Below are 21301 nucleotides of genomic sequence, written 5' to 3'. Positions count from 1 at the left end.
TTAAACAAAGAAAATCTAAAATAACCTGTTGGTAGTAAAAGACCAAAATTAGTTAATGGAAGTTCTTCTAAAAGAATGAAAATGATAGAAGCTGGAGGGGGGGAGCCTTAAAGAAAGAAAGAATAACAAAGAAAAAAGTATGTGTTTATAATAGAATATTCTCTTAAAAAGTTTTTATATCATATAGGTGAAGCATCATCTGATTCTCAAGGCTATAATATCTACAAATGGGCAAAATAAAGGGAACTAAGTAAGGTTTCCATACTTTACACAATACACACACACTCAAAATGAAAAACAGTTACCAGTAGGCTCTGATGGGTCTCTCTTACACACGCACACACACACACACACACTGTCTCTCTCTAAAACCCGGAGAAATCACTAAAATATATGCAAAAGAGATATTCTCAAGTGCTGTATATTAGTCCAGATAGAATCCAAAATTATACATACAAATAACTCACTAGAAAAGCAATAAAAGAGAAACAGAGGAATAAGAACCAGAGGAAATGAATAGAAAACCAGTAATTAAATGCCAGATTGAAGCTCTAACACATCAATAATGATCTTGAAATTATCTACATACTTAAAAGATATGCATGACAGAGTGGATTTAAAAATATATGACCCAAATGTATTTTCATTACAAGAATTTTAATTGATGGTAGCAAATCATAGAAAATAATTTTTTTTCCTTTGACAGAACTTTCTGTCTCGACTTGGTGCTGTTGTCTGACTAGAGAAACTTCTTTTTCTTTTTTCTTTTTTTTTTGGAAACAGAGTCTCACTTTGTCACCCTTGACAAACAGAGTGCCATGGCATCATACCTCTCAGAAACCTCAAACTCCAGGGTTAAGTGATTCTTTTGCCTCAAGCTTCCCACGTAGTTGGGATTACAGGCAACCACCACAACGCACAGCTAATTTTAGAGATGAGGTCTTGATTTGGCTCAGGCTGGTCTCCAATCTGTGAGCTCAGTAATCCACCTACCTCGGCCTCCTGAGTGCTGGGATTATAGGCGTAGGCTGTCGCGCTTGGTCTCAGAGAAACTTCTGAATGATCTGGGGATTCAAAAGCACTAATTGTTCCAGATAAGAATGATTGCTGTGTTTCCAAGGGACCCTCCTAAAGTTTAGTCTCATCTTTGTTCCTTACCTTCTCAAGGAATACTTATAGGATTTTTCTATCTGCTAGAGAAAACTAAAGAAAATTACCCTAGAAAGGCTGGAAGCATGTTTATAGTATAAATCCTAACTATTTAAAATCCATTGGTAGATTAGCTAAAAGTTTCTGAAAAGAGATGGTTTATATAGTTATGAAAATTTTAAGGCTTAAATTCTCTCTTGATCCTGGTAAATGTTTCCACCTGGTCACTTACAAAACAGGAACTATTTATTTAAGTCTTATGAATTATCTTATTTCTCAATTCTTTCTTCATTTAATTCATTCCTCACAGGGCAATCGTTTTTGTGAAATATGAACCTAATGTTTTTTCATTCTGCTTAAACCTGACATTGCCTTCACACATGTTTTAGAAAACATGTGACCAGTTCTTCTGCAACATCAGGGTTAAGGCTTATTTTGATCTTCAGCTTGTCCTTTTGACTCTTTATATGTGAACAAAGGTCATTTCCATTCCTGAACAAACATTTGATGTGACACATTCACTGTCACATCATCTGTCCCCTTTCACCTATTTAAGTCAGGTCTCTGCTGCCCCTTTATGTCTTGAGATCTGTCACATAACTGCCCCCTGTGGACGAATCCACGGGACAGCTCTCAGCCTTTGTATTTACTTGAAACATTTGCAACAAATGCAATATTGACTATTCCACTAATTAAAAAAAAAAAAAAAAACTTCTCTATTTCATTGACCTATGATTTTTCTGCACCTTTTTCCTGCCTTTTCCCCTCCTTTATATTTTTGTACATATATTTTTTGTAACCTAACTGTATTTTACTCTTCTTTTTATTATTAGAATATTAGAAGTCCTTAATACTTCAATCAGCCTTTAGTGCTATTGTTTTCTTATTTTAATATGGTTTTTACTTCATGCACATTCCCCTTTTTTAATCAGTAGTTCTCAGACAGAAGTACATGAAAACAAGGGTCATTTTGAGCTTTAATATACTGAGATTTCTTTCTGAAAATTCTCATTTAATAGATCTGGAGTGTGACTCCAGTATTTTTATTCTCTTTAAGTTATATACATGGTGTAACACTGACTGAGAACTCACAGCACAGAAAATATTCACTCATAGTGTAAAGATTGTCTTCATCTATTTATTCAAAATCTAAACTTTTAATCCATCCTCTTTTACTGAACCATAACAGCAAACTGAACATCTCAGAAGCAGCTCCAATATACATTACCCAAATACTAGGTGTAGAATATAAATGTCTTAACACAATAACTAAGAAAATGCTATGAAGGCTATGTTAACCAGTTTGCATGAAAATAGTTCAAATTGTATATAAAACCAGCACATTGTACCCCATGATTGCATTAATATACACAGCTGTGATTTAATTAAAAAAAAAGAAAAAGAAAAAAGAAAGAAACAAAAAACCTTAAAACCAAGATACATCAATTTCTTTCTCTTGTACACACAGACACACGCGAACTTAATCTCTGTGTATATTCTATCTCTTACTGGTTGTACTGAGGGCTAACTAGTTAACCAGTTCTCATTACAAGGCTAAGAACCATGTCCCAGAGAGTTTAATTGTTTTAGGCAATGCTCTCCAGACAGTAAATGGATGAGTTCAAACTCAATTTCAAAGTAGTGTGGAAATGTCAAGATTAAGTTCCCCTTCTGTAGGCCAAGATCAATGTGAAGTGATTGAAGTAACATTTGTATGAAATATTTTCCTTTTATTCAACTTTTAGTAATGACTTTATCTTTAATTATTGTGGATACACAGAACTTGTACACATTTCTGAGGTGCGTGTGATGTTTTGATGGAAACATCTATGTGCAATGATGATATCAGAGTAATTGGGATATCCATTACCTCAAGTATTTATCATTTATTTGTTTTAAGAACATTCTTATTCTACTCTTTTCGTTATTTTTAAATATATAATAAATTGTTAACTATAGTCACCCTATCATACTACTGATTACTAAATCTTATTCTGTCTTTTCCTTATCATCATCCATCTCCACTTTATCTCCTTTCCCCCTCACCCTTCCCAGCTTCTGGGAACCATCATTCTCCTCTCTATCTTCATTAAGTTAAATCTCTTTAGCGCCCACATTTACATCAGAACAAATGGCATGCACCTTTCTCAGCCTGCCTTATTTCACTTATTGTCCTTCAGTTCTATTCATGTTGTTGCAAATGACGAGATATCATTCTTCTTACAGCCAAATAATATTCCATTCTGTATACACACCAGATTTTTAAAATTCATTTATCCGTTAACGGACAGTTGGGAATTGTGAATAGTGCTTCAGTAAACATAGGGGTTACAGGTGTCTCCTAAACACATTCTTCCTTTTCTTTGTGGTTTAAAGGTTCATTGGTTCAAAGAATTAAAAGAGCTTCCACATATACAGTTCACTGACTATCCATTATGATGGCAAATTTGAAACTTAACCTAGTTTTCAAATATTTTTTTTTAAAGAATCAGCTTTGGGTTTTATTGATTCTCTATTAGTTCTCTTCTCTCTTTTTTTCTCTTTATACTACTTTTCTTTTGAATATATATCAAGTAGTGGGATTGCTGGATATAATATCTAGTTTTTTTAATTTAAATTTTTATTCATATATTTAATGTCTCTAATATGTATTTATAGTAGTCCACCATGCCAAGAAAATTTTTAAATTTTTATAGAGTTCTCATTATGTTATCCAGGCTGCTCTCAAACTCTTGTCTTTAAGCAACTCTCCTTCCTCGGCCTCCCAAAGTGCTGAGGTTACAGGTGTGAGCCTCTATGCCTTGCCCTATAGTTTTCGTGGATTTTTCTTACTATTTATATAATAAATTGAATATTTAATTTATTTATTCCAGATTAATATGAGGGTACAAATGATTAGCTTATACTGTTTGCATGTTAGGTAATGTTCAAGTAATTGAGTCCTTCACCCAGGGGGTGTGCCCACTAGGGGAAAGCTTACTTATTCTCCTTCACCTTGAACAGTTTAAATTTTTTCCTTGTTGAACTCATGGAAAGGCAAACATCAGTATTCTAACTAAAAATATGGAGACAGAAACAGAGAGAGAGAAGAGTAAATCAACTTTTTGTAACATATGGAGGGCAAATTTACTGGTCCTAATCGATAAATCTTCCTTTCCAATGACAACTATCTTGATTCTTATTAATTTAATTGTCTTGATGGATCATATCTAAAATATAGTTGATAGTTTTACATTATTCTGCTGCTGAAAGTGTTGCTCATAAAGGAGGAAAGAAACACTAGCTGTGATACAATGGAAGCACAATGTTATTTTATTCTCTACCTTAATGGGAAGACATGAAGGGGAGACATGAAATACATGAGTAAAAATAAATTTAAAATATGGAAGATCATGGGGATTGAAATACGGAGTCTGTAATTACTCACTATAGTATTTCGATTAAGGTTCTAATTTGAAAATATGTTTGGCAATTCACACGGGTCTTTGATTTTCATCTTTTTATAATTTCTATTAATTAGCCTAAATGGGATGACAGGTTAAAATGAAATGGTTATAAAAATTAATAATTAAAAAATTTATTAAAATTGGAACATATCTTATTATGAAATACTAAATATAGACTGCTATTATACTAAATATTGTGTGCTATTTTGAATAGAAAAATTATCTACTTAAAACTAATAGTGTTGCAGTATTTTTTACTTTTTAAATTTTTGTTTAAATACATGTCCCTCCTCTTAATACTTCTCATTTAATTTTATAAAATATCTTCATATTAAAATTATCCATTTTGATAATTTAGAAAGCTTGGTTTTGGAAAAGCTTGAGATTATTTTGTCTACACATTTACCCAATTCAAATTATTTTCTAGTTCACTCTTCATCTGTTGGTCTATCCAATAAATACTGCAAACATAATGAAATAAGCAAAGAAATAAACAATAATAAAGCTAAATGTTCTGTATTCATAAAAAGTTGACTACATATAAGATGCTTTCTATGGTATATAAAGATATACAAGAGAAACTCCATGGGTATAGTTAAAATATGGGTAGATGATGGAGAAAAATGTTAATTCCAACCACTTGGCTCTTAGTTAGGAAGAATTTTTCTTATTTAAGATAATAGCAGGAGCATTCATCATTTCTCCCCCAACCCTCTGGCAAACCATTTGAGGACTTTCAGAGACAAATTCGTGCTATATAGACAAGGGCTAATTGACCTGTTAATGTAATTCTATCTGCTTTAAAGAAAGATGAGTGAAATACCAGTCACACATGAGACAATTTAAACAGAATAGTGCTGTACTTTTTATTTGCTTAAAAACATTACCTTTGCTTTCTTTCCAATGCCTATTAATTGTTTACTGGTTATATAAAATTGTATACAACTCAGAATCATATCAGGACCCATTCAAAATATAAAAAGTCCTAAAAGTCAACTGAAATTATATTTTACAATATTTCATTTCTAATATTTTTTTTATTTCCTCATATCTGGAGATGCATAGATTAAAAGTGACAGAGCAATGCATAATAAAGTAGAATATTAACTGAAATCTGAAGAATATAAAATAGATTTTGACTTCTTTATGACTTCAAGTCTCCTTTTGAATAAAGAGTTTAGAAAGGTAAAAGAAATTGACTACAGAAAAAATATTAAAAATTAACCTCTGCAGTGATAGACAGAAATGAATGAAAAAGAATATATGTGTGTATATGTATGTATATATTAGGATGTATTTGGACCTCTAGTGGAAAGACATAGGAGACACTTGAAAACAGTCCAGTTAAAAACCCACAAAAGTATGAATCATTTCCAGGATATTTACATGGCCCTCTTCACAAACAGGTTAATAAGTAGATGAAAGTTCTCTGTATTATTGAAAACTGTGAAGTATATGAATAATACAGCATTTAGAATGAGTATAAGCAGTAGAATCTTTACTAATAAATTGCATGTTTTCCATAACGTAGTAATTAGACAGAAACACTTCTTTTTATCACTTTCAGGGCTGAATTTGTAGGTAAATATAAGAATACCAAACATAACATTCTGAAAAGATTACCTTACACTGGAATATATTGCAAACAGCACACAAAATTCCCAGCAACTGGAATTTCAAAGGGATTAACCAGCTGATATGAATACCCAGTCATCCACACAAAGCAGTGCCATCCACAGTCAGATCTGAGGCCGTTTGTGAAAAAGGATCAAGTATAATTCAGAACCAAGACCTATACACATGTGGTTTACATACTGAGGCTCTTGGATTAATACAGATCGTGAATTTACCAGGAATCTAACCTGCAGAAAGTGTGAATGGGCCGTTTATAAGTATTGTAGAACTGGAGAGGTGAAGAAGTGACATACAATTTTCAAATATATTTCACTTTAAGTAAATGCAAATGCTTGAACAAGAAAATGCTGCTTCCTTGCTCACCCTGCAAAGACTCTTTATCCCACCAGCATCAAAGCCCTTATCCATGGCTGGTCAGACCCAGGACATTTTATCCTTCTCTATTACCTCCCTGATTGCACATCCTATTGCCCTCTGGACCCCAGGGTCTACTTCAGTACACGAGGCGTGCCTGTGTTCCTCATACTTGCTGTGCCTGGTTTCCTGTGTGTCTCTGCCTTTTTCTTCCTGAAACTATCTTTCCCTCAAAATCATCATGGCTTCCTGATCCCTTTTGAGTTAGGAGTTATTATTCAAAGAGGTCTATATTGAAATTACAAGTGTCCTTTATCCATGTCCACCCTTGCCATGAATATTTCCCTAGAGATCTGTCTTTCTCTGACACATATAATACTTACATGTTATAGTTACTGATTTATAATGTCTACACACAAAAAAGTAAGTTTTGTAATGGAAGGCTTCTGCCCACTTTGTTCAAATATTTATAATGCTTAAAATAGTACCTGGCACATACTAAGTGTGCAATAAGAATTTGTTGAAAAACATAAAACAATGATTACATATCATTTCATTGTGGGACTCAATAACTAGTTGTATAATCATGCTGACATTTTGAATTAGTGTAGTCATTTGATGAGAAGACTGAATACTTTCTTCCATTAGCACTTCTGCCTCCTTTATACTAAAAGTATATAAAATAATACTTTATTATTAAATATTGCTATTATTTAATGATAAAATTATTTAAATATTTAAACATATTGAATATTAAAACTATTGAAAATGTAGCTTCAGAGAAAGAAAGACATGCCCATCTCCGTGTACGTCCTCTCTGTTCCTTTCACAATTTCAGCATGGAGGGTTTCCACAAAATATACTTACCATTACCAAGTTGAATGATCAAAGAAATGTATGATAGCTATTATTTACATTTCTATTTTTAATATGTATTAGAATTTAGAGAATATCAGTGAGACAGTGCGAGTAATCATGTGACTCAGAGTAATACTTTTTCTTTCACACAGCATAAAATTGAGTTTTAATATACTAGTCATAACTGGTGCTACTTGAAGCAGGCGTAAATAAGTTCTTACTACAAAAAGATGTAATTACCGTTCATAGAATTTTTGACATCAACAATATAACCCTGATAGCCAGTAGACAAAGCTGAACATAATTTCAGTTTCTCTGACTTCAGTGCTAAAATACTGTTTTCTTTCTACCAACCCAGTGGTTCATAACTCATTTTATTTCACGAAATTTGTTAAAAAAGCCAATCACCAGATATTAATTTCCTGAGCTGGGTGGTTTCCCTAAGAGACTATTTCAGTGGGTAAATAACTACCCATTCTAATCAATGTATTGTATTGCCATCTCTTTCTCCAACTCACCCTGAATGTACATTCTGGTAAGGCGAGGCAGTAATGAACAGTAACAAAAAATAAGAACAAAGAAAATGTGGTCGTCAGAGCCATAGAAGAAAATGGAGTAAAGAAAAGGGAAGATAGAAGGCAAAGGGGATAAGGGCTTCAAATTTTTGAAAAGAATGGAAGAATTTTCTGAACAAAAAGTGATTTATTAGAGATGATTAAAAACAACAGATAAAATGGAGATCCATCAATTTTCCTAAGAAAATCTTTTCTAAGAAACATAACTAATCGATATGGTAGACACAGTGATATTCAGTATAGTCAAAGATGCCTTTCTTCCCAGAATTTGTAAATATGTTTTCTTTTCTTACATAGTAAGGGTGAATAATGATAGCACATAGTGTTAAGGTTGCTGATCAGCTGTCCCTCAGGGGAGGAGACGACCTGAACTACCTAGCTCTACCCAATGAAATCAAATGGCTCTAGTAAATGAGAGATGGAGGCAAAGAGAGGGGAGGTGATGATGGAAGCAGACTTCAGCTCCAATGCAATCAAATGGCCCTAGTGAATGAGGGACGGAGGCAAAGAGTTAGAGGAGAGGTGATGATGGAAGCAGACTTCAGCTGGCTTTGAAGAATAAGGAGACCACAGTCCAAAAAATCTGGGCAGCACTAAGAGGTAGAGGCAGAATAAAAGAAATCTACTAACTCTTCCAGGAAAGAATGCAGACCTGCTGACACCTTGATTTTGGCCTACTGAGACTCATTCTGGATTTAAGACCACTAGAATGGTAAGATAAGAAGTTCTTGTTATTTTAAGACACCAAGTGTGTGATAATTGGTTACAACAGCAAGAGAACACTAATATGGTATTCTTTCTTTCTGAGTATGCCATGTTTTGCAATAGAAAATATTTAAAATATTTAAAAACATAAATGAGGAACATATTATACTCTTAGAGATAATTTGCACCCACAATTAATTCCATTGTGTAATTATTAATATATCTATTAAACATCACTGGCTGACTATATCTATATCTTTCAAAACTTGACAATTATCTGTATGCAGTTTTTTTAAAAATAATGATATAAGGTGGAAAATTCTAATATCATTAATATATCATAAATCATTATTTTAAATACTTCATACTATTCCATTATGTACAACTAATTCTCTTCCGCTAAAATTTTATCTTATCTATTTTTTACATATAAAAATATGATAAAAATAAATTTGAGAGTTCCATCTCATACTGCTAATGCATCATACTAATCTAGGCTATGTTCTTTTCAAGAAATGAGTTATTTCAGCATTCTGAACAAAATGACCTATATGAACTGGTCAACAAGCAAAACTCTATTTTTTTTAAGATATAAATAGGAGATCTAAATTGCTCATCAGCTGCTCCCACTTCCTCACATCAGTTCATGAGAAAAATAAATGTTAGTCCCTCTCCTGACATTTAAAGAAAATAGTACATCCCGCAGAGAATTTGACCTTCTCAATCAGCATTGCCCCACAGATTTCTTTCCCCCACCAGATTAGTCAGCAGTGGTCTTCTGATGAAAAATTGCAGATATCGGTTTCCTTTTATTTGAGCCCACCAGGAAGGGATTACATCTGTGCTGCTTTCTTTGGCTCAGGTTGCTCTTGGTAGGGGACCATAAAGTCTCATTATTATTATTTGATATAATAATTTGGCAAGCTGAGATGGTCAAATGGCCTTTCAAGAGAGTAAATATTAATAATAGGCAAAAGAGGTGAAGAAAATTCTTTCTGCAAACCAGGGCACTGTTTTATGCTTGAAGACAAGAATCAGCATATCAAAAATTAAAATTAAAATATTATATCTCTGGGTATAGTGAATAATTTTGACAGATTAAAAGAAACATAGCAGAAGCACTCTAAAATTAATTCTCTCTGTCTACCACGATGTAAAAGTGAATAACCATCTGTGTCTCTTCAGTTCTGACTGTGTTTTGGTTATAGTAAAATATAATGTTTTAAGCAATGGTCTTAACATGCACAGGCTGGTGTTGACAGGTTCATGATGCACATTTATTTTGGGAGAGTATAATAGGAGAGAGAAATGCAGATATTCATATTTTTCAACTTATTTTTATATAATTTCCTTTTTCTTACATTTGTAATAATGTTTACCAAGCAGCTTTTTGATATACCTTTTGATTTTCTGAGTTTAATCAACAAGGAATGTGTCCCTCAGGTGTATACAAATATTAAGATAAAATACTCATGGACATTTGGAAAGGAGAAGTAAATCTACCACGACAGGATTTAATAATCCCAGTGTTAGCAACTAATGTTGAGGTTCTAACTATGTCTGAATGAGGAAGCACAGAGCTTTAAACTTAATCCAGTAATTTTCAAAGTAACCCATAGCATGTACTTAGCATTTTGGGAGACTGAGGGGGAAAACATTAAGAACCTTGCCAAGATAAATGAAATGACTAAAATTTGTGCACCAGTTGTCTGGTTCAAAGCTTCTTTACTGAAGCAACATAGTGTAACTGCCTAAAATATTCTTCTCCTAGGTGTCTGCATATTTATTTATTCCTCAGCTTGCTTCAACTCAGGAGTCATCTTCTTAACCTTACAAAATTATCATCACTAGCATTGACCCAGCTTAATCCTTCTTTATACCACCAGTTCTGGTTTGATATGTGTCTTCATTTGTTCACTGCCCATCTCTCTTTCACTAGAAAGCAACAGAGTAGAGGATTTTTCTTGTCTAGTCACTTCAAGGACATAGTGCCGAGAGCAGTCCCTAATGAATAATGAGCACTAAATAAATGCTTGTAATGCTACATATGAAAACAGTGGAAGCCTTATTTGGATTCTCCTTTGCAGTCTGTATACAGCTGAACCACAAGCTTCTTTTTTATTCTTCTCTCACTACTGCAAATTGATACTTAAATATTAATTTGCATTTACATTTTCAGGCACCTGCATTTACCTTTCACTCAAGAGGGCTACAGAATTTTTGAGTGTAAAATATAATTTATCTTTTAATAACCCATGCCATGCAAACAAAACATTTAAATGTGTTTAATTATACTGACTAAACTATGAATTCCAGTAACAACAAATTATAGATGTACATAGTCATATGTATCTAAATTCTGGTATCAATAACATTGGCTTAACCTCTCTCTGATAAATTTTCTTATTGTCTAATGGGATAATGATATGAATAGCTACATACACTTGCATATGAGCCATAATAGGTTAAAAAAAGGTGGCCGTGTACAGACTATTTTGTAAATGCTTTACAAATAAAATTTTGCGATAAACATGTTATAAATGAAAATATATTTTTCTACATATTTCCATTTTTGCTATGGAGAATGTCTTTATGGGTGACTTTTGGGATACTCTGTGTTGTGATGCAGTGGCAATATAGGCTTGAAATTTAAAAAAAAAAAATGAGGGAATGGTAAGCTTTAGAAATGTTGTATGGAAATCATATAGCAAAGTTTGCAGTAATGTGCCATATGAAACACATTTATATTTCTGCACTGAAATTCATGAATAATTAAAAAGTAAAATTTTTAAAAGAAACAAAATAGCCTTAGGATAGTTCACAACTTGTCGTGTTTTAGTTGCTACATGAGTTATAATAAAAACTTTCATTTCTGAGAGCTTCTATAAACAAGTCAAAGAAAAAGTGAGGTAAAATGACTAAAATGCATTAAATGCTAATTTCTGGAAGCATTTTTACGTAAAAGTTGATAAAATTCCCTGATATTTAGTAATTGTACTGATTTTTCACTAGTACTATCACAATAAAATAATAGTATAGAATACAAAGAGTGATATAAAGATATAACCAATTTTATATGCTATTATTAATATATAGTCCCTAACTTACAATATTTTGAGTTAAGATATTTTGACTTTTTTTTTTTTTCAGTTTTTGGAGGTTTGAACCCACCACCTCTGGTATATAGGACCAGCATCCTACTCCTTTGAGCCACAGGCACTGCCCTATTTTGACTTTTTAAGTGGAAATATTATAATGAGAATACAATATGCATTCAGTAGAAACTGCACTTCTATGACCCATACAATTTTTCTGTTTTTCACTTGCAACAGTTTTCAACAAGTTATATGAGGTATTCAACACTTTAGTATAAAATAGGCCTCATGTTAGATGATTTTACCTAACTGTAAGCTAATGAGAGTGTTCTCACCATGCTTAAGTTAGGCTAAACTAAAATGATTGGTATGTTAGGTGTATTAAATGCATTTTTGACCTGCAATCTTTTCAATTTGCAGTGAGTTTATTGAGACAGAACCCTACAATGTGTCCTACAGAACCCTACAATGGAACCCTACAGAACATCCATACTATAAATTGATAAAAATATCTTTGGAAGTGGAAGGAGCTTTCCAATTTGATGTTTAAGCTCACTTTCTTGGATTTACATACATATGGAAAAAATGTAATGCATCATATTTTGATGACTTTATATTATAGAATCCTAAGAGTTGGGGTTTAATCATCCTTTAAAGATGTTGGAAATGAACTAAATCTCCTTTGCCATTGTAAAAACATACCTATAAACCCCTTAGCAGTTGGAAAAAGTACAATGATTTCAAAACATCGAGCTGCTGAATGGTATAACCTACTGGAATATATGGCAACATTAATGCACAAAAGTCTTAAGACACTGCCTTAAATTACACAAAGGCTGAAAAGCCTAAACAAGAGCTAATAGCCCTTGTTTATTTCTTTGACCAGCAGATGATTCCAATGGCAGACATTGTAAATCTCATTTAGTTAAATATTTTAAACTTTTACCGTTTAAACTAATTTGAATTATCATTCATATCCTTGATAACTGCATGTAGTACAAAGGCTTGGTGAAGTATATACATTGTTCCACATGTTATTAGCGGACTAAAAAACAGAAATTTCCTAGAATTTTTCAACAATGGTGACATAAAATAGAAGATTTCTTATAATATAAAATGAATATGAGAAAGAAATAAATTTTCAGTATATCTTAAAATGCTTACTTTAATAGAATGATAGCTTCAGTGACAATTTTTTAATACCTTTTATTAATTATAGGCAAAACCCCATTCAATGCTTTCATGTTAAGAAAGATAATCTTTAACATTTGATAAAGTTTTGTCCCCCACAAAAGGCTTGTTTTGTAAAATGTAACTTTTAGAAAATTGATCCAAAGTAAGTACCCAATCGTGGGGTTTCGAAGAATTAACAGGTGCCATGATACTTGACCAGACTTGAGAAGTAAAATAAATATTACAGAAGAAAAATTTAAATTTTCAATTGCCCTAATTTCTTTTTTTTTTCAATTGCCCTTATTTCTACTAATGAAGACCTTAAAAAAAAATCTTGACATTAATAATTTTCTGAGTTTAAAACAAAGTGGGTGAATCCAAATAGACTAAAATGCTTCCTGAGGGTTTCTCTCAATACATTAAAGTAGGTTAAGTTAGATTTAAAATGGGCATAAGTGTATAGCCAACAAAGGCCAGAAAGAATCAGATGTGAGCCTTTTGTGAGCCTTTAAAAGAGTGTCTTGTGGAGTCCAGAATAACTGATATTTGTAAGTATGTAATGAGTATATAAAATGCCCATTAGACATAAATAAAAAATGAATTATTTAATGCATTTTAAATCAGAACATGATATCAAAGCATGTCAGGGAGGATATTAGCATATTCAACTGTTTTCCTACCTCCACCAAAATAATAGATTTTTGATTGACCAGTATATTAGACAGATTAAATAAATCAAAAACCAAGGTTAACAAAACATAATTAAGTAACGGTCACTGGAAAGAGAAAGGAAGAGGCAACTTTATACAATAGAGTAGAAAGGCAGTTGTATTGAGCAGGACACGATGGTCTGGTAAACATTTCTGAAGAAACGAATCAAGGAATTTAACCCACTATATGAAATCGTAGTTAAAGTGATTTTGAAATCACTTAAGACGACAACCTGTCTATGTCAATTTTTCACTACATAACCTAGAGTCAGTTAATTAAACATTTCTTCTTATAAAATATGTCCTCCTGAATTAATCTTTGAGCAGTGTTTCAAATTCTTCATTAAAATTGTCAAGATGTAATTTAAAGTGTTCTGTTTTTAGAAGGTTAAAAAATTTGATTACTACTTAAATTAACAACTGTTTTTATGATATGTAAGCTATATTGTATAAGTTTAAAGCAAGGCCAGGCACAGGGCCTCAGACCTATAAGATTTCTGGCATTCTGGGTGTCCAAGGTGGGAAGATTGCTTGAGCTCAAGACCAGCCTGAGCAAGAATGAGACTCTGTCTCTACTAAAAACAGAAAAATTAGCTGGGCATTATGGCTTCCAGCTACTCAGGGTGCTGAGGCAGGAGGAAAGCTTGAAACCAGGAATTTAAGAGGTTGCTGTAAACTAGACTGATGCCATTTCTTTTTTTTTTTTTTTTTTTTTTTTTGCTAACCTGGGCAACAGAGTGAGGCTCTATCTTAAAATAAATAAATAAATAAATAAATAACAAAGAACAATAACAAAAAAAAACCTCTTAAGGAAGAGTCAAATCATATAATATCATTGAAATGATCACATTGCTATCAGGGAAGATTTATTGCATTTCTCTTGCTCAGGCATAAAAAACACAGGATGATAAAACTTGCATGAACAGAAAACTAAGTGACTTCATTATCTATTTATTTGTTTACATGTCTGTTCTCACTTTTGTTCATTTTTTTCAAAATATATTTTCTCTTAAACATTTGTATGTTTGACATGGTACAGGTTATTCTTCTATTTCAATTTTCTTGATTGTAAAGCTGAGTAGAAAATTGTTTTTGGGGGGTTTTTTGGCAATGACTTAAGAATTCAAGACATAAGTTGTATGTAAACTAACAAATAGCATATGTATAATTCTTTACAGTGCTATAAATTTAACCTTAGTTGATAGGATTTTTTATTTGTTTGTTTGATGTTTACTCTGCATGACTCCATGAAGTTAATGTTCAATCATTACATCAAATTAACTGAAAATTCTATAGTCCTTAAATGAGCTCAATGGATATTCACTTCCATTTTCTCTTTTACCTCAGATAGTTTAAATAATTTGATACATAGTCACAATACTGTTAGGTTGCAAATTTAGGAATGTAAGAATTCCTAATGCTAAATTCTAACATTTTTACTTTATAAATTTTTAAATCTCTCTGTGATGCTATACAGTTACACAGTGCTTACATTTTATTTCATGGGGTACAGTGTGGTGTTTTCACATACAATTTGAAATATTTTCATTAAACTGGTTAACATAGCCTTCATGTCATTTTCTTAGTTATTGTGTTAAGATGTTTGTATTCTACTTTTAGAAAGATTCGCTTGTACCCTTGTAAGATAAACCATAGAGGTGATACCTCAAGTCACCCTCCCTCCACCCATCCACCCTCCTCGCCTCCTCTCTCCCTCCCCATATTTCTTAGGCTATAATTAAGTTATATTTAATTCATAGCTTTTATATGAAAGCTATAAATTAGTTTCATAATAGGGCTGTGTACATTGGATACTTTTTCTTCCATTCTTGAGATACTTTGCTAAGAAGAACATTTTCCAGTTCCATCCATGTAAACATGAAGGAGTTAAAGTCTCTATCTTTGATCCACGAATGGATCAATGCTTACATTTTAAAATTGATACTGCTGCTGTTAATATTTTTCAACTAATCCAATCGCACAGTACTTGCCAATTTTCGCTCTCTTGTTAAGGTCCTCCCTGCTTCCAGGTTCATCTTCTGTCTTTCAACTTCACTGCCTCTATTTTCTATTGCCTTTTTAATTAGAAAAAGTATAACTTTCTCTATAATCCAAGTGTTTTAGCCCCCATCAGTTTCTGTACCTCCAATATATTGTTTTTCTTGTGCATACAAATTCAGCTACCATTAAAAAAATATGACTGCATATACAATCTTGCAAATATATCTTTATAATTAACATTAAGACTAGTGTTTGGATCTCTATTCCAAAGATATGGAATATAGGATTCAGGAAACTAATTTACACAAGACATATACAAACTGCAAATAAACACTGAAGAAGTAAATAGTCTGTCTCATGAGTCACCTAGTAGAATAGCTAGGATATTCTGGAGGCCATCAAATATTCATCTGCACACGTGTTTGAATGAGACTGGAAACCATATCTTTTTCAAGAAACTCATCTTCATGGCTTTATGTTTTTTCATAGTGGTGAAAAGAAGCCTGAGATTAGGTGTGGAAAGAAACAGGCAAATTGAACCATGTTATGATTTGCTAGGCAAGTAAACCAGGTATTATAGGAAAGGGAGTTATTGAAAATCTTTCCAGATGTCTTGTAAGTGATGGCATGAACTCTATTAAGATAGTGGAGGAGGGAAATAAAGACAAGTAGGAAAAGAAACAGGGAAATATCAGAGTTCTAGAACAGCGTGGATTTCTTGATGAGGTCAATTAATAGATTTAGTAGACGCATTTAGTTTACAATGTAGGAAAATAGGTAGCCTTGCTTAATGACAAGAGGGTTTAAAATTTCATAATTCAGAAACCTCCATTTCTTTTCATGATGAGGTCTAGGCTAGTATCATGGATTAGGGTGACTACAATATTTTGGAAGTCTAAGAAACTTGAGGATGAGAAGATTCAGAAACCAAAAGCTAAGATTTTGTAGGATTCTAAATCTGAATAAAATCAAAATATTCTGATTCTGTGATTCTTCTTCTCCCGCTGTTAAAGTATCCAATATTCTTTTTTTTTTTTTTTTGAGACAGAGCCTTAAGCTGTCGCCCTGGGTAGAGTGCTATGGCATCACAGCTCACAGCAACCTCCATCTCCTGGGCTCAAGCAAGTATCCTGCCTCTGCCTCTCAAGTAACTGGGATTACAGGCGCCCACCACAATGCCTGGCTATTTTTTGGTTGCAGCCATCATTGTTGTTTAGCCGGCCGGGCTGGGTTTGAACACGCCAGCTTAGGTGTACATGGCTGGCGCCTTAGTCACTTGAGCCACAGGCACTGAGCCAAGTATCCAATATTCTAAAAATATTCTGTAATTAAGCAATGATAAATGATTTTTATCTTCCATGTAGTATGTTTTAATGAAAGTACTGTATGTTTACCTTTACTATTTTTATCTTATAAGAAATTATCTTAAACATTTTTGGCATTTAGGATCTTCTATATTCTGGGTAAAAATTCAGGGAATGATGCTTACTTGGGGAGGGTGCCAAATAATGAAATACGAAGCATATTTTTACATTATGTCTAGGGATCCAAAAAAGGTAAGGTTTTCCATTAAGAATGTAATAGTCATAGTCAATGACATCCATCTCTAATTTCCCGTAATGCTTGTTTCTCATACTCAGCACTTTATACACGTACAAAGAAGAAAAGCTCCTATTGCTTTTCAGAAATCTGGAATGTCCTGTCATCTTATTCTTTACAAATATTAGTTGATCATTTTAAGTAGGAAATTTAGCCCCAATAAAATAAAGGTTGTAATTTTCCTTGGATTTCTTGTCTGTTTTTATTTTAAAAAATATTTTGGGTTTCAGTTGTTTTTCTTGTTTACTTGGAATGTCAGTTTACTCTTTATACATGAGAGTAAATTTCAATATCCTCCTGTTGTATAATCCTTTCCTCAAGACTGGTTTATTTATAACCGTGACTCAAATTGTACAAAAGGAAGTTATGTAACAAAAACCTGTGTACCCCTATGATATTCTGAAATTAAAAATGTAAATAAGTTTAAAAAAAATAGTAACATGAGAAGGCTAGTTTTTTTAACCACTCCCTGGGTCAGTAGAAAACGTGCAACATATTACCTACTTGAACAAGATGATCACTTTCTGACTGTGATACCCGGCCAGGAATCTGGAAATTAACTTACCTTAAAACATTCTAGTATCGAAGGGGAATGGCTGCTTTAAGGAAGATCCTCAAACCTCAAACTTATGGATCGCTTACTTTATTCATTTTTAAATATTCTGGAGTTATTTTCAAATTAGTATAGTAAGGAAGACTATGAGTAGGAGATCAAATTTTGAAATAATTGATAGGGACTTAAATGGTAAGGTGACAGATTAGAGAGTGTTACATACCCTCTAGTGGGTCTCTAAATAGATATGGCTCAAAGGCGTAACAGTTATTGTCTCAATAAAAGTATGTCTCAATACAAACTCAGTTTATAAAATAATGTGTAAAATAAATACTCAGTGGAAGTGTACAAAAATGTAAACCTACATAAAGGAAATCATATGTAAAAGTCAGATTCAGAAAGTAGGAAGGTTTTGTAAAATTGTATCTGGAAAGCCAACAACAATATGGGTGAGGTGAAATATAAGAGAGGACAGATAATAGTTTATTTGATAGTGATGTAGTGTTTGATCCCTGAAGGAACTTGGACTTAGAATTCTTGATCGTAATGCACGGCACACTAACACCTGCAAAACTGGAGTCTGGTTTTCTCTTCAACTTCCCGTATAAGTAGAGAATTTTATTTATCTCATATCACATAAAACATGGGTCCATTAAATAAGACAGTAATAATTCATATATTATCTTGAGGTTTTATGTTATCTGGATTCCTTTGGAGATATTCAAATCCTATTCCTATCATGTCACTTCTCTCTTTTTAATTCAAGAGTTTATCTCTTTTCCTTCCCTATAAATTCTTGAAAGATTTTGGAAAGATAGATGAGACATTCAAATATTGTCAGAATTTTATGTTTAATGAGACTCTAGATGATCAACCAAGGGTTTGGATTATTCTTGGTTTCCCTTTATTAATACTCCAATTATGTTAATGGCAATAGAAAAGTATGTACACCATAAGAACCAAGATGAAGAGATCTAAAATAACAACCAAATATAATTAAAATGATAAACAGTAGTCAAATATTTCCTAGTGAAATCTTTCAAATTATTAATTAACAAATGTATTATGCATGAGAAGTCACAATTTATATTACAAAGGAAACTGCACTAAGAACAAAATCTTAAAATATATTTTTAAAGGGTCTGGAATATCTAGCTAAATCAGGAGAAGAAAATTGCCTGAAAAAGAAGCATAATCTTAGCAAGCTTTTATCTCTTTAGAATGACTAAAAATAGGAATTGTGTAGGTGTCTAGGGAGCTTACCCATCATTCTGACATCTATTCTTTTTTTAGACTTTCACATTGAACCTAACTGTTGATGATTATTTGTGCAAGATTCAGTCTTTGGAATTCTTCTAAGACTGCAATTTACTACTTGACTTTTGAAATCCATCATTGTCCTATGAAGAACATGGCAATTGTACTACACTTTGAGAGAGTGACCTACTTAGAATTTGAGTGAATAGATACAGGTGAAATGAGCTTTTTCACTATTTACCATGTTCATGCCTATAAATAAAATGATGTAATAAGAACTTTTTCTGGTATTAAAATTTGACAATATTACAAATTTTCTATTTAAAATTAAAATAATTTAGTATTTAAATGTCAACAATAAAATTACAGTTAATCAATAGGTAATGTATGACTGTATATGTTGATCATATACCTTGGAACCAAATGAGAATATGCCCAGTGAGTCATGATATCTTTGTTCCTCGTAAGCTTGTTTTGCTGTCAACTTTTTGATTGTTTGCTTTTTAGCTATTGTCTCAGGAATGTTTGAAGATCTGTGCTTTATAGTCGAAGCTAAAACACTTCAGTGACACATCACTTCTTATTTTATATCAATACAGTTAAAGATGTCTCTTGTACTTCAGACAATAGCACAACCCATTTTTTTTGACCACATATAAGCAGTAAGAACATTTACATAACATTGTCTATGGCAGCTCAATTCAAAATCACCAAGATGTGGAAACACCTACATGCCCACCAACCTAGTAGTGGATTAACAAACTGTGGTATATTATATAATGAAATACTATTCAGCCATAAAAGGATGGAGACTTCATTTCTTTTTTAATAACCTGGATGGAGCTGAAACATATTCTTTTCAGTAAAGTATTACAAGAATGGAAAAGCAAGAATCCAATGTACTCAATACTAATATGAAGCCAGAAAATGATCTACTACATGTCCAAATAAGAGAAAAACTTAATTCATAGTAGGACTGAGTAAATTGGGTACTTTTTCTTCCATTCTTGAGATACTTTGCTAAGAAAAATATGTTCCAGCTCCATCCATGTAAACATGAAAGAGGTAAAGTCTTCCTCTTTCTTTAAGGCGGCATAATATTCCATGGTGTTCATATACCACAATTTATTAATCCATTATGGGTAAATGGGCACTTCGGCTTCTTCCATGACTTAACAATAATGAATTGGGCTGCAATTAACATTCTGGTACAAATATATTTGTTATAATGTGATTTTTGGTCTTCTGGATATATACCTAGTAGAGGAATTGTAGGATCAAATGGCAGGTCTATTTTTAGATCCCTTAGTGTTCTCTAAACATCTTTCCAAAAGGAATGTATTAGTTTGCATTCCTACCAGCAGTGTAGGAGTGTTCCCTTTTCTCCACATCCATGCCAACATCTGTGGTTTGGGGTTTTTGTGATGTGGGCTAATCTTACTGGAGTTATATTCTTTTTAGCAAGGTTTCTCAACAATGGAAGAAAAAGTATCCAATGTACTCAGCACTACTATGAAACCAATCTATAACCCAATTATAGTCCAAGAAGAAGGGGAAATGGGAAGGGAGGGGGGAGGACGGGTGGAGGGAGGGTAATCAGTGGGACCACACCTCCGGTGCATCTTACAAGGGTACATGTGAAATTTACTAAGTGTAGAATATAAATGTCTTAACACAATAACTAAGAAAATGCCATGAAGGCTATGTTAACCAGTTTGATGAAAATATTTCAAATTGTATATAAAACCAGCACATTGTACTCCATGATTGCATTAATGTACACAGCTATGATTTAATAAAAAAACAAAAAACTTCATTCAATTTAAGTTGAGGGGAGAGGGAAGGAGGGAGGGAGATTGGTGTGCTCCCCCTGAATGGCACAATGGAAGGGTATACAGCAAACCTCTTGGGGGTGGGACACAACTAATAAATGTAAACATTGTAAGATAGCTGTTTGTACCCTCACATTAATCTGAAATTTAAAAATATCCAAATAAAAATAATAATAATTACTGAATACAGATTAAAGCTCATAGCATTATTTCCATCCATGACACACAGTCTGGTGTATTCAAGAACTGTAAAGTCTGTGGGCAATTTCCTGTATGAGAATTCTTCATGATAACTACCTACTTTTTGGTAGCCTCACACATATATTCTATATTTCCTGTATGAGAATTCTTCATGATAA

Source organism: Otolemur garnettii, unplaced genomic scaffold (assembly GCF_000181295.1).
Source record: "Otolemur garnettii isolate 467f Iridium unplaced genomic scaffold, OtoGar3 scaffold00036, whole genome shotgun sequence".
Classification (NCBI taxonomy): Eukaryota; Metazoa; Chordata; class Mammalia; order Primates; family Galagidae; genus Otolemur; species Otolemur garnettii.
This window is presented reverse-complemented; position numbering follows the sequence as displayed.